This window comes from Rutilus rutilus (assembly GCF_951802725.1).
Source record: "Rutilus rutilus genome assembly, chromosome: 1".
NCBI classification, from domain to species: domain Eukaryota; kingdom Metazoa; phylum Chordata; class Actinopteri; order Cypriniformes; family Leuciscidae; genus Rutilus; species Rutilus rutilus.
Window position 1 is genome coordinate 60,344,070 of NC_140209.1, and position 12,590 is coordinate 60,356,659.

The following is a 12,590-nucleotide window of genomic DNA, read 5'->3' on the forward strand; positions in this document are numbered from 1 at the left end:
TGTTAATTCCTGTTATTGATGTCACAATATATAAGGATCTGTTCATTAGTTTTATGGGGGAGAATGGTTTGTGTAACGGGGGTTGAGGGATTACTGAGGGACGGAACTAAATAATGTGATTTTAATGAATAATCATGAATTTACTTAGAAAAAAAACATTACCAGCAAAAAAGCACAGATAGATATTCATGGGAATGGCAAAATGTATGGACTTTTTTCTAATTATATTATTCATATTCCAAGTACACTTTCAAAGAAGGCCATGAGGGACATGACAAATAGGTGGTGTCAACTGAAAAACAAGATAATTTCTAATATAAAGATAAAATGTATGTCATTATTTTTAAACTTTATTAAAGGAGACATTTCAATTGATACAAAAAGCTTTTAAGAATATATTTTGGTGACCCAATAGGTAAAATACACTTAAAAACGTCAGAGGGACTCAAATCATACCGGTTTCGTGGAATGACTCATTTACACATCATGTGTCTGTAGTAACACAAAATGTGTTACAAATCCTTTTACACATATTTTGTGTTCATTTTTAACACATCAATTTTAAGAGTGTACTAAAAGTGGTAAAGTTTTTCATTTTCATTTTTCGTGTAGCCTACAGACAACAACATTGTCACAATCATCCCCGTTCACACGGATCCATGAAAACGAATAAAACCACTGTATTATTCATGCCAGGCCAGTAGTTGGCGATGTCACTTTGTAAAGAAACACTACACACCTATAGACTGAACACGTAATACGCATGCACATGACGTCACCATTTTCACAAATTCATATTTTTTCCCTGTACTCGGAGATGATAACAGTCTTGTTTTCAAAAACTTGCACTTTGAAACCCATTTTCAAAAGGTTGTGTTTTCAGGCCCCCCAAACATAGTGTTCTGTTTTTAGATGAAAACTGTCGTGTAACAGCCCCTTAGAACGGTGTTTGGCAACTTCAGTTTAAATAAATGACTAAAACTATAGTTTTTCAATCCATTTCATGTCCCGTATACTACTGTAAGTTTTGTTTGTCATATCTCACTTAGTGCACCAGAATCACCTGCAGATTTTAGGGTCTCCCTGCCTCTAAAATACCAATTTAACCTATCTTTGAAATGTTAATGTTGACCCAAGGTTCAAGTACTCATATCTAGTATAAAAAATTAAATAAAAAAAACCTGTACAAATACATTTTGTGAGTGTTTCTCTGCAATATTCATCTCAGTGATCTGGGTGGTTTCCAGGGCCATCGTTATTTGATTTCTAAGGTTTTTTGGGCTTAAAGTATTAGGTGGTTTTAAGGATCTTTTTGGAGGTTGCTTACTGGCCCAAGTTAAAAAGCCCAAGTCACTATTATATTCTGCTCTCTAGCCTAATTTATGTCCATTTTATAATATTTGAAGTGTAAATCATAAGCCTGTCTACTTAAAAAAGTATCAACACCTCTCCTCATCAAGCTGCATGATTTGACTAGAAATTGAAATTGAATAGAGTTAGAAGTTTGTTCAAATCACTAACCCAACTATGAGTAATAATAGCGATGCTTGACTTGGCAAACACCATCAGTGAGGCTGACTCTTAAAGTCTATTTGATTTATTACACAAAAGACAAATTAGCCTCATTCTCTCATAGATATAAAGACATATTTTACAACTGACAAATGAGAAATTGCAACTACTTGATCCTCCACCAATTATAATATATTATGCATGCGGCATCTTGATGTGAGCGATGAGGCACAAATATTCTCCATTATTTATGAGGTAAATTTCAGGATAATGTTTCTGTAATCATCAGTCCTTGATGTGTCTCTCAATTGATCTCTGTTCATTGAACCCACTGATTGAAGAGCAAATCTTCATGAAAGGTGCGTCGAGTCACAGAGGACTCGTTGTGAGACGCTGTAGGTTTTCAGATACTCAATAGGGGTTTCTGTTAGAGCTAATGAAGGTCAAATAGAAGAAATCGTCTCACTAAGTATGGCGACTGTAATCCCTCTTTCCAAGGCGAATTGCAATATGGCGATTGTAGGAACGCATGCGTATTACGACAACTTGCACTCCTTCCCTTTAGCGTCTTTGTAGCCCTGAGAGATCAGTCGTGAAGATATTTACACATCTTTATAATGTTTTAGGCTAGAGTTGTACAGATGCAAGTTCTTTCCAACCTCCTCACACAATCCACGTTGCCATCCATTGTTGCGTTTCTGTCTCTTCTGTTTTTTTCTTCGACTACCTAATGAACCAAGTTCACACATTGTGTAAAAGCTAATTAGCGCAAAAAGAAATCTGTCACCGTACACCCGGTTCGAAAAAACTGCGACTGTGCTGATGATGATAATTCACATCACGCGGACTATATGCAGACCCTAGAGCAAGCGTAAAAGTGAAGTGTACTTTGGGCTTTACAGTAAAATGTTGCACATACGTACACACGTGCAGGAGGTGAGTGTAATGAGCGCGCCACCTTCTCTCTGCTGGAGATCATTTGTCAGTTGGGAGAGTTTCTCTGGGATGGTCCTCCAGGGATACTGGAGCTGCCAAACCCAAAGCCTCTGGTGTTTCTGAGCAGATGCTTCAGCAGAGAATGTGTAAGACGCCACATTTCTGCTGCTAAACTGGCGTCTGATATTTCATTATGAATTCTGAGATGGTTTCACCGACCCACATCTTTCATCAAGAGACTTGAGAGAATAAAAAAAAGGGCATAAACGCATCACGATCTCATGCAGAGCTCTGTTAAAATTAATTTCAGAGTGCTGTATTATATTCGTACCCTTCCATTTTGATAAAAAGTGTGCGTAATGCGAGCAGGAATGATCTGAAAAGTGGGGGAACATTATAAATCTCATCAGCCTTTCTAAAATAAACATTATGAATCTCATATCAGTTAGCGAATGACTTGTTTCTATGGATACATTCATAGAGATATCATTTAAAAGTTTAAAAAGTAAACTTTCCTGAAATGTCAGTCACTCTAGCATTCCAGTAATATGAGTTCAATAACTAGGTCTAAAACATTGCAATAACGCTGAAAATAAAAATGATATGCTAATTTAATATAGATGATCAGTCACAAATGTAAAAATTCTATTATTATTATTATTTATTTATTTTTCTATTTAAAAATGTAAGCACTTTAAAACACTTTAAATTGAGTTGTTGGGCATCGTTTTGACTGATCTAAACCAACCTGGTCTCCAGAAGAAAAAAAAGAAAGAAAAACTATGAATCAACACAGTTGACTCATTTATTTAAAGTTGCAGAAAGCGATTTCTGAGAAATGCTAATGAAGTGGATCGGACCGAGCAGCACAACAAACTCGTAGCCAATCAGCAGTAGGGGGCGTGTCCACTCATGATGGGGTAGGAGAGAGAGTGGAGAGATTGTTTCTCAGAAATCGCTTACTGCACCTTTAAGTAAATGAGTCAACTTTGTTGATTCATTGTGTTCTCCTGGTTTACACAAAAATATGAAGCTGTTTTCAACATTGATAATAAGTACAGAAATGTTTTTTGAGCATCAGATCAGCATATTAGAATGATTTCTGAAGCATCATGTGACACTGAATACTGGAGAAATAATTCAGCTTTTAGCATCGCAATATTAGTTGTTCTGCAGTTTTGGTTGAATAATGCAGCTTTGCTGAGCACAAGAGACTTCTTTCAAAAGCATTCAAACGTTTTCCCTAAACTTATAATTTGACTTTGTAATCTTTCATCAAAATGTCATAACTTGCTCTTCCTGTGATATGAGTCACTCGATTTCTGACATATTGCATGTAAGGCCGCACTGCAGTGAAGCCAGTCACATTCAGATCCGTCTTCATTCCATTATACAGCACACACTTTTTTACAATCCAAACAGCGATCAATCAAGTCCTGCATATATATATTTTTTTTTTTTGATTTTTTTTTTTTTTGATTGCCATTTCACTTGAGAAATAAAAAAAGTACATTTCCATTTCTTGCCAAATTTAAATGGCATTATGTGGCATTAAATGACAGTATTTGCTGCCATCATCAATAATTATGTTGTCATAGAGATTTTACTTTTCACGTCTTCAGAACAATTTGTTTAGAAGTCATAATTACAACCTGAAAGTAGCATATCATGTGTTGAAAAGTAGCTATTGATAGGTGAGTGCTAGTCTGCGCACTGTGATCAAGCAATAACCTTTTTAAAATATGACGATTAAAAGTGTGTGTGTAAGCGGGGACATTTATTAGTTTCTTCAAATGCACACATAGGATAATGTTTGCTACGCCCGAGTGCTGCTACTATGGTTACATCGATTCATTACAAGTGCGTTTGTTTGTCCATTCGTCTCATTTCCTGTTCTCGTCTCCCATCCGAGACCAGCTCACAGTAGAGTGATGTGACTTATGAGCCTGTATGTGGAGCGTGTATCTGCTCTCTTCATCTGCTGGATGCATTACAGATAAGAAACACACACACACACTGACACACACTGGCACACAAGACTTCTAACCGAAAGGAAGAGTCTGACATGCAGCAGGGCGCCTACTGGAGTGTGCTGCTCTCTGTTTATTATCTCACTCTCTCTGTCTCTGTCAGACTAAACACGCACACACATTGTAGAAAAGCTTGTTTCAGCAGAGAGGTCCGAATGCAGATCACACTGCGCAAGACTGCTGATTGTTTTCACAAAGACACAACCGTTTTTATGGATAAGAGCGCCTCAAAACAGCAAAGGCTTTTTGTCAATTCTGGAGAAATCATTTCTTTTCGCTGTCACGTCAAAAAAATATTCACGGAAGAAAATACACTTTAACCTTTTAGTACACTTACACTTTTAGTTCAGTAAAGTAAATCGATAGAATTTGTGGCTTAATGTTAATTACAACATTATTTAGACTTATAAATACATTGTGGTCACAGCAATGCAGTAACAATGGAAGTAAACTGGACTAACATTACATTGGTTACATTTACATCACACTTTTTACTCAGTACTTCATTTGAATAAGTACTTACTTTGCAACTGTTGGAAACCATATGTTCTATATAGTATAAATGTGTGTGTGGTATAAATGCAAGCCGGATGTACTGCATCCGTTATGCTGTCTTTTACAAAGACGGTGCACTCATTTTACTATGAATGGGAGAAAGTGCACCGCGTAATATGGTGTAATAAGTCCCGCCTTCTAAATTAAAGAGCCAATCGCTGAATGGTAAAATCATCACGTCACTACAGCTGCAGTTAGAAGCTCCATTTGCTATTGAAACAGTCATCCGTAATCATATACTCTCTTTAGTTACTTATTTTGACTAAGTAATTACTTCATAACCGCTAAAAGGTACGTTCTATAGTATGAATGTGTGTAGAATGAATGTAATCTGGAAGTTCTACATCCGCCATGTTGTCATTATGTGACCTACCAGCGTCAGTTATGTCACTACACTGTCATTCAGAAATCCTGTGTCCATCGTATGCTTCAGAATCTCGTCGGAAGTAGTAGGTCATCCCGGGTATGTTTTGTCTACTTTTTTTATAAGTACTGTGAATTCAGACATACTACTTTTGTCACATACAGTTATTTGCATAATATATTGTAGGGAAGTATGCAATTTTGGATGCAGCCTTAGTTTTTGAGACGCACGCTTATGATTGCACATGCGCATTGGCTTGTCCAGCCTGAAAAGAAAAAGCTTTATTTAAGCAATAAGAAACTACATTTATGGGACAGGTCTTGTCAGAATTTGTTGCTGATTTGAAATCTAAAATTGAAATGTGAATTTGGCGAGCGGTTTTTGAGATTTCGGGATTTCCCCATTCAAATAGACAGGACTTGGTCTTGGATGCCCGAAATAGCTGCTCGGAGGCGTAGCAAATATGGCCGCATAGGGACTTTGCCATTCACACTCTTCTGGCCTCATGGGATAATAAATCTGGATCCTAACCCACTGGATGCTCACTTCAGAAACTCACCTGGCCAATCATAACACACAATCTGCCATTTTGTCCGACAAACAAATCAGACAGACAATGTTATCTTACGATAAACTTATGTCACAATGCTTTTGGGAAACACAGCCAAAGAGAGTTGAACTTAAAAAATGGTGTGTATTGATATCTTTTGGAGGTTGAAACAACATACCTTCTGGTGTTTATTCATGTTTATTTTGTTTTGTAACTAGTAGGAAGAGATGATCGGTTCACGTGCCACTTGAAATGTGTAACAGCGATCTGTCAGGACACAAAACTGTATTTGTTTAAATTTCATTTTTTCGTTTTTTATCTAAATTTGAAAGCTGAGACTTTTTCATACCCAAAGTAACATGCTCTGTCTTGTCTTTTGGTATGTTGTCAGTGACCTCTTTGCTCCGCAATGTATTTGTCACTGCGTGAGGACATGTGTGTCGTGAGAGCGCCATGGCTTATCGGTCACTAAGGGGAGCGGGTTTTTGCAAAGGGCCAATTAGGAGGATTAAGGGGGATTGGGTTGTAATTTGTTTTGGTCCAAACCATGAAAGTCAACAGGGTTGTTTGGATTGCCAACATTCTCCAAAATATATTTGTGTTTTGCAAAAGAAAGGCAGTTATACAGGTTTTAAATATTAGGGTGATTAAATGATGACCGAATTCTCCTTTTTTGAGTGAAAAATCACCAGTCATGAACCATGATGCAATAAATTTGTGAATGTCAGAACATTCTATCGACCACTTGGTGTCTATTTCCGTGTATTGCTGAGTAGTCATGAATTCTAATTGGTTCAGCATCCTGCTCCTCATAGCTGTAAAATAAATGGCAAGTATATTCTGGCTGTGATTGTATTATACCATGCATTCTTTTATGGACAGATACTGCAATCTGTTGATAGAGAAACATGTTTCTGGCAGTGCAATGGTACAGTTACAAAGCTAACATGAATTTCCATAACATTTTAACAATTAGGGCCCTATTTTAATGATCTAAGCGCATGGTCTAAAGCGCACGGTGCAAGTACACTTAGGGTGTCCAAATGCACTTTTGCTAGTTTAACGACTGGAAAAATGGGCGGCATGCCAGGCGCATGGTCTAAAAGTGTTGTCCCTATTCTCTTAATGAGTAATGGGTGTGTTTTGGGCTTTATGTGCAATAAACCAATCAGAGTCTCATTTCCCATTCCCTTTAAAAGCCAGTTGTGCTCGCGCCATGGTGGAATTTGCAAGCAGAAAAACTGAACGCTTCTCTAGCAAGGAAACGGATCTGCTCGTGTGCGAGGTTAAAGTGCAAGCAGACCATCTACGGGACAAAGTGTACGCGCCTATAGGCACACATTACTAATGCGCTCTTTAAATAACAAAAAAATTGTCTATTTCTGTTGCCTCAAAATAGCAACGCGCCAACAATGCGCTAGAACACACCTCCTTTTCAGACCAACATGGGCGCACAAATATGCACAAATGCATTTGCTATTTAAACAACGTGGCGCAGGACGTGAAAATGATAACTGCGTCGGACTGAAACTAGCACAAAAACACTTGCGTTGTGCCTGGCGCCGCATTGCATCGGGTGTATGATAGGGCCCTTAGTCTTTGGTAAAGTGATTGAATCCCCTGAAGGAGTGAATATGGTGGTAAAATTTGTTTCAAAGTGACATTTTGGTGGTGTAGAATAAAAGTCATGAGAGTGATGTTTCCTTATGGGAGTGTTGAAACAGCTTGCTTGTGAATAATAAATGCAGGTGAAATTGTTTGTAGTTTGTATGAATGTGCCTGAAGCGGCGTGGCAGAACAGCTTTTCCATCTCTGTGGTCCATTATCGACCGAGAGCCGACCAGAGTTACCTGAGCCCAGATGACCTTGTGCTGAATGTGTTCAAAGCGCACCAGAGTAGAGCTGATAAGAGACCAATTTCCCATCCCTTGCTTGCTCTATCAATCATGTGTCATTTTGTGTGTGTGTGTGTGTGTGTGTGTGTGTGTATTCAGCCTTAAAGTGCTCACAAACACCATTTTCATCACTAACAAATAAGCAGAAAAGGGCAGGCAATGCTAGTGACCCAAGCATTATCCAATGAGCAGAACCAATGAGCTTGCTATTTTATTCTGACCTTTCTGTTCTTCAAATATAAAGTGTGTGTGAAATGGGAGACAGTGGGGGAAAAGAGGAAAATAGCTCATCCAAACATGAACATTATGTCATAATTTACTCTCTCCTCTGCTGTAGGTCTCAAGTGTCATTCTGGTTCACGTATGCAGCACCAAGATGAGTCGCACCAATTTTGACACCAGTGACACATAATACAGAGTGAGACATTACCCAAACAAGTCAAGACGAGAAAGGACTTTGTTGGAACAGTGCAAATAAGACTTTAGTGGTTTACAATGTCACAACAATTTTATATTCATTCTTACTTTAGCACACTTTCCTAAAATAGCACTTATGCAACTAATTTACTTTTAAAAGAATATATTTAAGTGCAAACTGAATGTAATGTTTTCTAAACATATTTGCATGTTAATTGCATAAAAAAACCAAAAACATTTTCATGCTTATTATGCAGTTAGCTGAAATTGTTTTTTGACCCACTTAAGAGAGTTCACCCAAAAATGGAAATTATCCCGTAATTTAATAAACCTCAAGCCATCCTATTATAAGTATTATGTTATAAGTTTATATGCCGTTCTTGAAGTTTTTGAAGCTCCAAACAGCACATCATAAAAGTAATCATAAACCAGTAGGTTAATAAATGCCTTCTGAAGTGAAGCAATGTGTTTTTGTTAGAAAAATTTTCATATTTAAAACTTTATAAACCATAATCACTGGCTTCCAGCAGACGACCGTACGCGCGATCACAAGAGTAACGTCCCGGCGGAAGGGTGACCTCTGACCCGACATATTATTTTATGTATTTAATAGATGTTTATATTTAATTAATTTATATTCTATATGCAATATTAATTGATTTATATTAGTTAATATAACTCTGATTGTGTTCGGCTGAAAGAAATTAAATACATACATCCATCAGTCAAACTGCATGTCAAATCAAGCTTTACTGATTCTGTATGAATTTTCCTTTCATGTAACTCGAGATGTGTTCAGTGCTCCTACTGTTTATACACCATGTACTATTTCTGTATTTGGAAATGTGATGGAGGTGGTTATCTGGATCACACCCTCCAAGTCTGCAATCTCATTAGCACAACACACTACTGTACACATCAGTATGGCAGCTCAGAAGTCTTTATGAATTCTGTATGACAACATAATGCTCTCCTACTGTGTCCTACATTTTTGATTCCAGCAGTTCTGTAATTTCTCTTCGGTTTTCCCTCTACAGTTCAGCTGAGACAGATCCCTTGATGTGCAGAGCACACGAGGTGGAACAATGGAATGAAAGTAAATGATGTTTCATTATTGTTTTTTAAAACATCAGGCTTATATTGGCAGATTCTGAGTCGAACCCCTTTAAAGAAGATTTGAACCCAACCTACATATTTCCTATTAATATTCAAACAACATTTCAGTAGCCATCATAGTCTGATCAAGGTTCCACAAGGCCTATACAGTCATTTAGTGCTGTATCCACACCAGGGGCCCCGGGGACCAGCGCTGAGGATGTAACCATAGCAACAATAGCTGAATGAGTGCTATCCTTAATCATCAGTATTGGACAGAGCATTGACAAAGGTGTGGCATTAGAGCTCCTGATATCAGAGCCGGCGGTAAGGCTATTTCTGTCTGTCACACTCTTGCACACTCTCTTTCTGTGTCTCTCCAGGTCTCTGAGCACAAGCGTCATCACACCTGTAATTCGTCTTCATGTCCAGAGGGTAATGAAAATGAGAGAGTCACCGGTAATGAAATGCCAGTGAAACACAAGCTCCCTCGGCTGTACCGAACCTCATTTAACAGGAATAGTACATTAATGACAGTGAAAGAGCACTGCAAGATGGTGCATGGCTGAAGCTGTTCCAATCCACATGCTGCCCACATTGTGCGCACTATTCCCTAAACAGTGAGCATGGGATATCTGGAGAAATTCAATTGGGCCGCTCAGTGAGCTCATCAGATGGTTTATAATTATGAACTTATAATATACATGATAAATTATGTATTTATTTATTTACAAGTGTTTTATTAACGCACATATTTGTGATTAAACAGATATTATATTATTAATACATGAAATGTAATACCTTTATTTATAGTAAGTAAACAGCAAATATTGATTTACAAAATGTTTTTAGTTCTTTCTTAAGAGAAAGTTGTACTTTAATATTATAGTTTTAGCTTTTGTTTAATTTTAACTTAATGGTTCAATTCAGTTGTTAATTTCAATTAAAAACTTTGTTTATAAATTAAAAAGCAAAAAAAAAAAAAATTTGACCAACATTAAGTAACATTAAAAATGATAGATAGATAGATAGATAGATAGATAGATAGATAGATAGATAGATAATCCAATGTGGGGTTGTCAGCTTCACAGGGTGCTATTAGATGATTGGAACATGTATTTTGTCCTTTAAAAACACAAACGCACATGGAAAAAACTCCTGTTTCCAGGAAGAGGGCATGATAATAAATTTGATCTATTGGTGTTTTGACAGGAAGCATCTGAGTTCCCTTTCGAGAAAGGTCACTTTGTGTTGCGTCTTGGAAAACTAATTTTCTCGAGAATATTGAAGCCTTTATTTTAAAACGCAGTGCAGCTGCACAGCGAGTGTAGAGCAGAGTCTAGCTTTCCATTGGTTGTGCTGCAGCAACTGCGCATCCTATGGCGAGGAGGCTGAGACACCCGAACCAATCAGGGCGCTTCGCGCCAGAGCGCGTCCGAGCCCGCCAGAAAGGGCGTGGCTTATGACTATATAAGCCCGGCCAGCTCGCCATAGAGTCAGATTTAATCTCCTTCAGCAAAACTTCACATCGTTGACTTCTCCAGAGATCTCGCCGTCAAAGTGCACCTTGCAGCGGAATGAGCAACCTGCCAGCTGAGCAGATTCAGAGGATCGGCACCGCCTCCCTGAAATCGCTGTTAACCTGCAGCTATCCGGCGAGAGATGCCTATATCCTTTTCAAAGGTTTCCAACGTGTTCAGCGTCGTGACACAAACTTGAAGAGCAAATTTCCAAGAGCGTTGTTGCAAACAGAGGCGGACAGAGTACACAGCTTCATTACTTGAGTAAAAGTACAGATACCCCTTGCTAAATTTTACTCAAGTACAAGTAAAAGTACTACAGTCAGATGTCTACTTAAGTAAAAGTACTAAAGTACTTGTTTTTAAAAGTACTTGAGTATCAAGAGTACAAGAGTACATTTTCTAAATATTGCATTACTACTGCCACAGTGCTTTCATTGGTAAACACAGCAAACACTTGAAGTGAAAACTATCATTAACTTGTTCAGAAAATTGAAATAGTCTGGCGAGGTGGGGCCACGGGGAAGACTCATGAATATTCATTAGGGAAGTCATCCCTGATTGGTCTGATGACCTACCACTCCTAAACCTACCCGTCACTGGGGGTCTTATGACCTACCTAACCCCGCCCCTAAACCTACCCGTCACTGGGGTTAAGACCAATCAGGGATGACTTCCCTAATGAATATTCATGAGTCTTCCCCTACCATCCTGGGATGGACCTGCTGCGTCTTCATCCATTGTTTCGTCCATGGTTTCATCTCTTATCTAAATCTGACAATGGAGTTGACTTTGGTGGAAAGCTGAAGGTGATTGCTGATAGGCTGTCCCAATCAGTGGCGTCTGCACAATCCAATCACATTTGAGAGGGAAACAACAAATTGAGGGTTTCCGAGATGTTTCTTTTTTCCTTTTTTTCCTTTTTTTTTTTTTAGAAGAAGTACCGGGTACTCACAGTTATGGATAGAAATGTAGTGGAGTAAAGAGTACAATATTTGCCTCTCAAATGTACTTGAGTAAAGTCATGAGTACTCCCCAAAAATGATACTCGAGTAAAGTACAGATCCCTCAAAATTGTACTTAAGTACTGTACTCAAGTAAATGTACTCCGTTACTGTCCGGCTCTGGTTGCAAATGCCTCTCACTAACTGTTCAACGTGCGGAGCCCCTCTGCACGACGGGGACAGTCACAACGAGTGCGCGCCGTGCCTGGGCCTCGCCCATGCTACAGCTGCACTCAACCAGGGTGGATGCCTACACTGTGACAGCCTTCTCATCGCCATCCACGAAGAAGCGACGTGCGCAAAGGTTGCCTGAGAAGAGAGAGAAGGGCGCCTCTCGCCTTCTCCTCGCGAGATCCTCTCACCAGTGCCTGGGTTGGATCTCTGCCCCTCGTCTCAAGCGGCAGACCTGATCTCATTCGGCCCTTTCACTCACTGCATATGAGTCAGAGGAATGGCCGAGCTCAACACAAGTCCCCGCCTTCCAGTCTCAGGCCAGGAGCCAGAGTGAATGCGTCCTTATCCGTGTCCTCACAATCCGCTTATCCGCGTCCTCACAAAGGTCGTTAGCAACCTTGGCATCGAGTGGTCACTGCCTGAGGAGCCCACCGTGAGCAGGCTCGATGGGTGCTTTCTGCAAGGGCGCCAGCAGGCCTCCCACCAGAGACCAGCGCCCTGCTTGCCTGAAGTTCACGGCGGCGTGCCCTGTATTCAG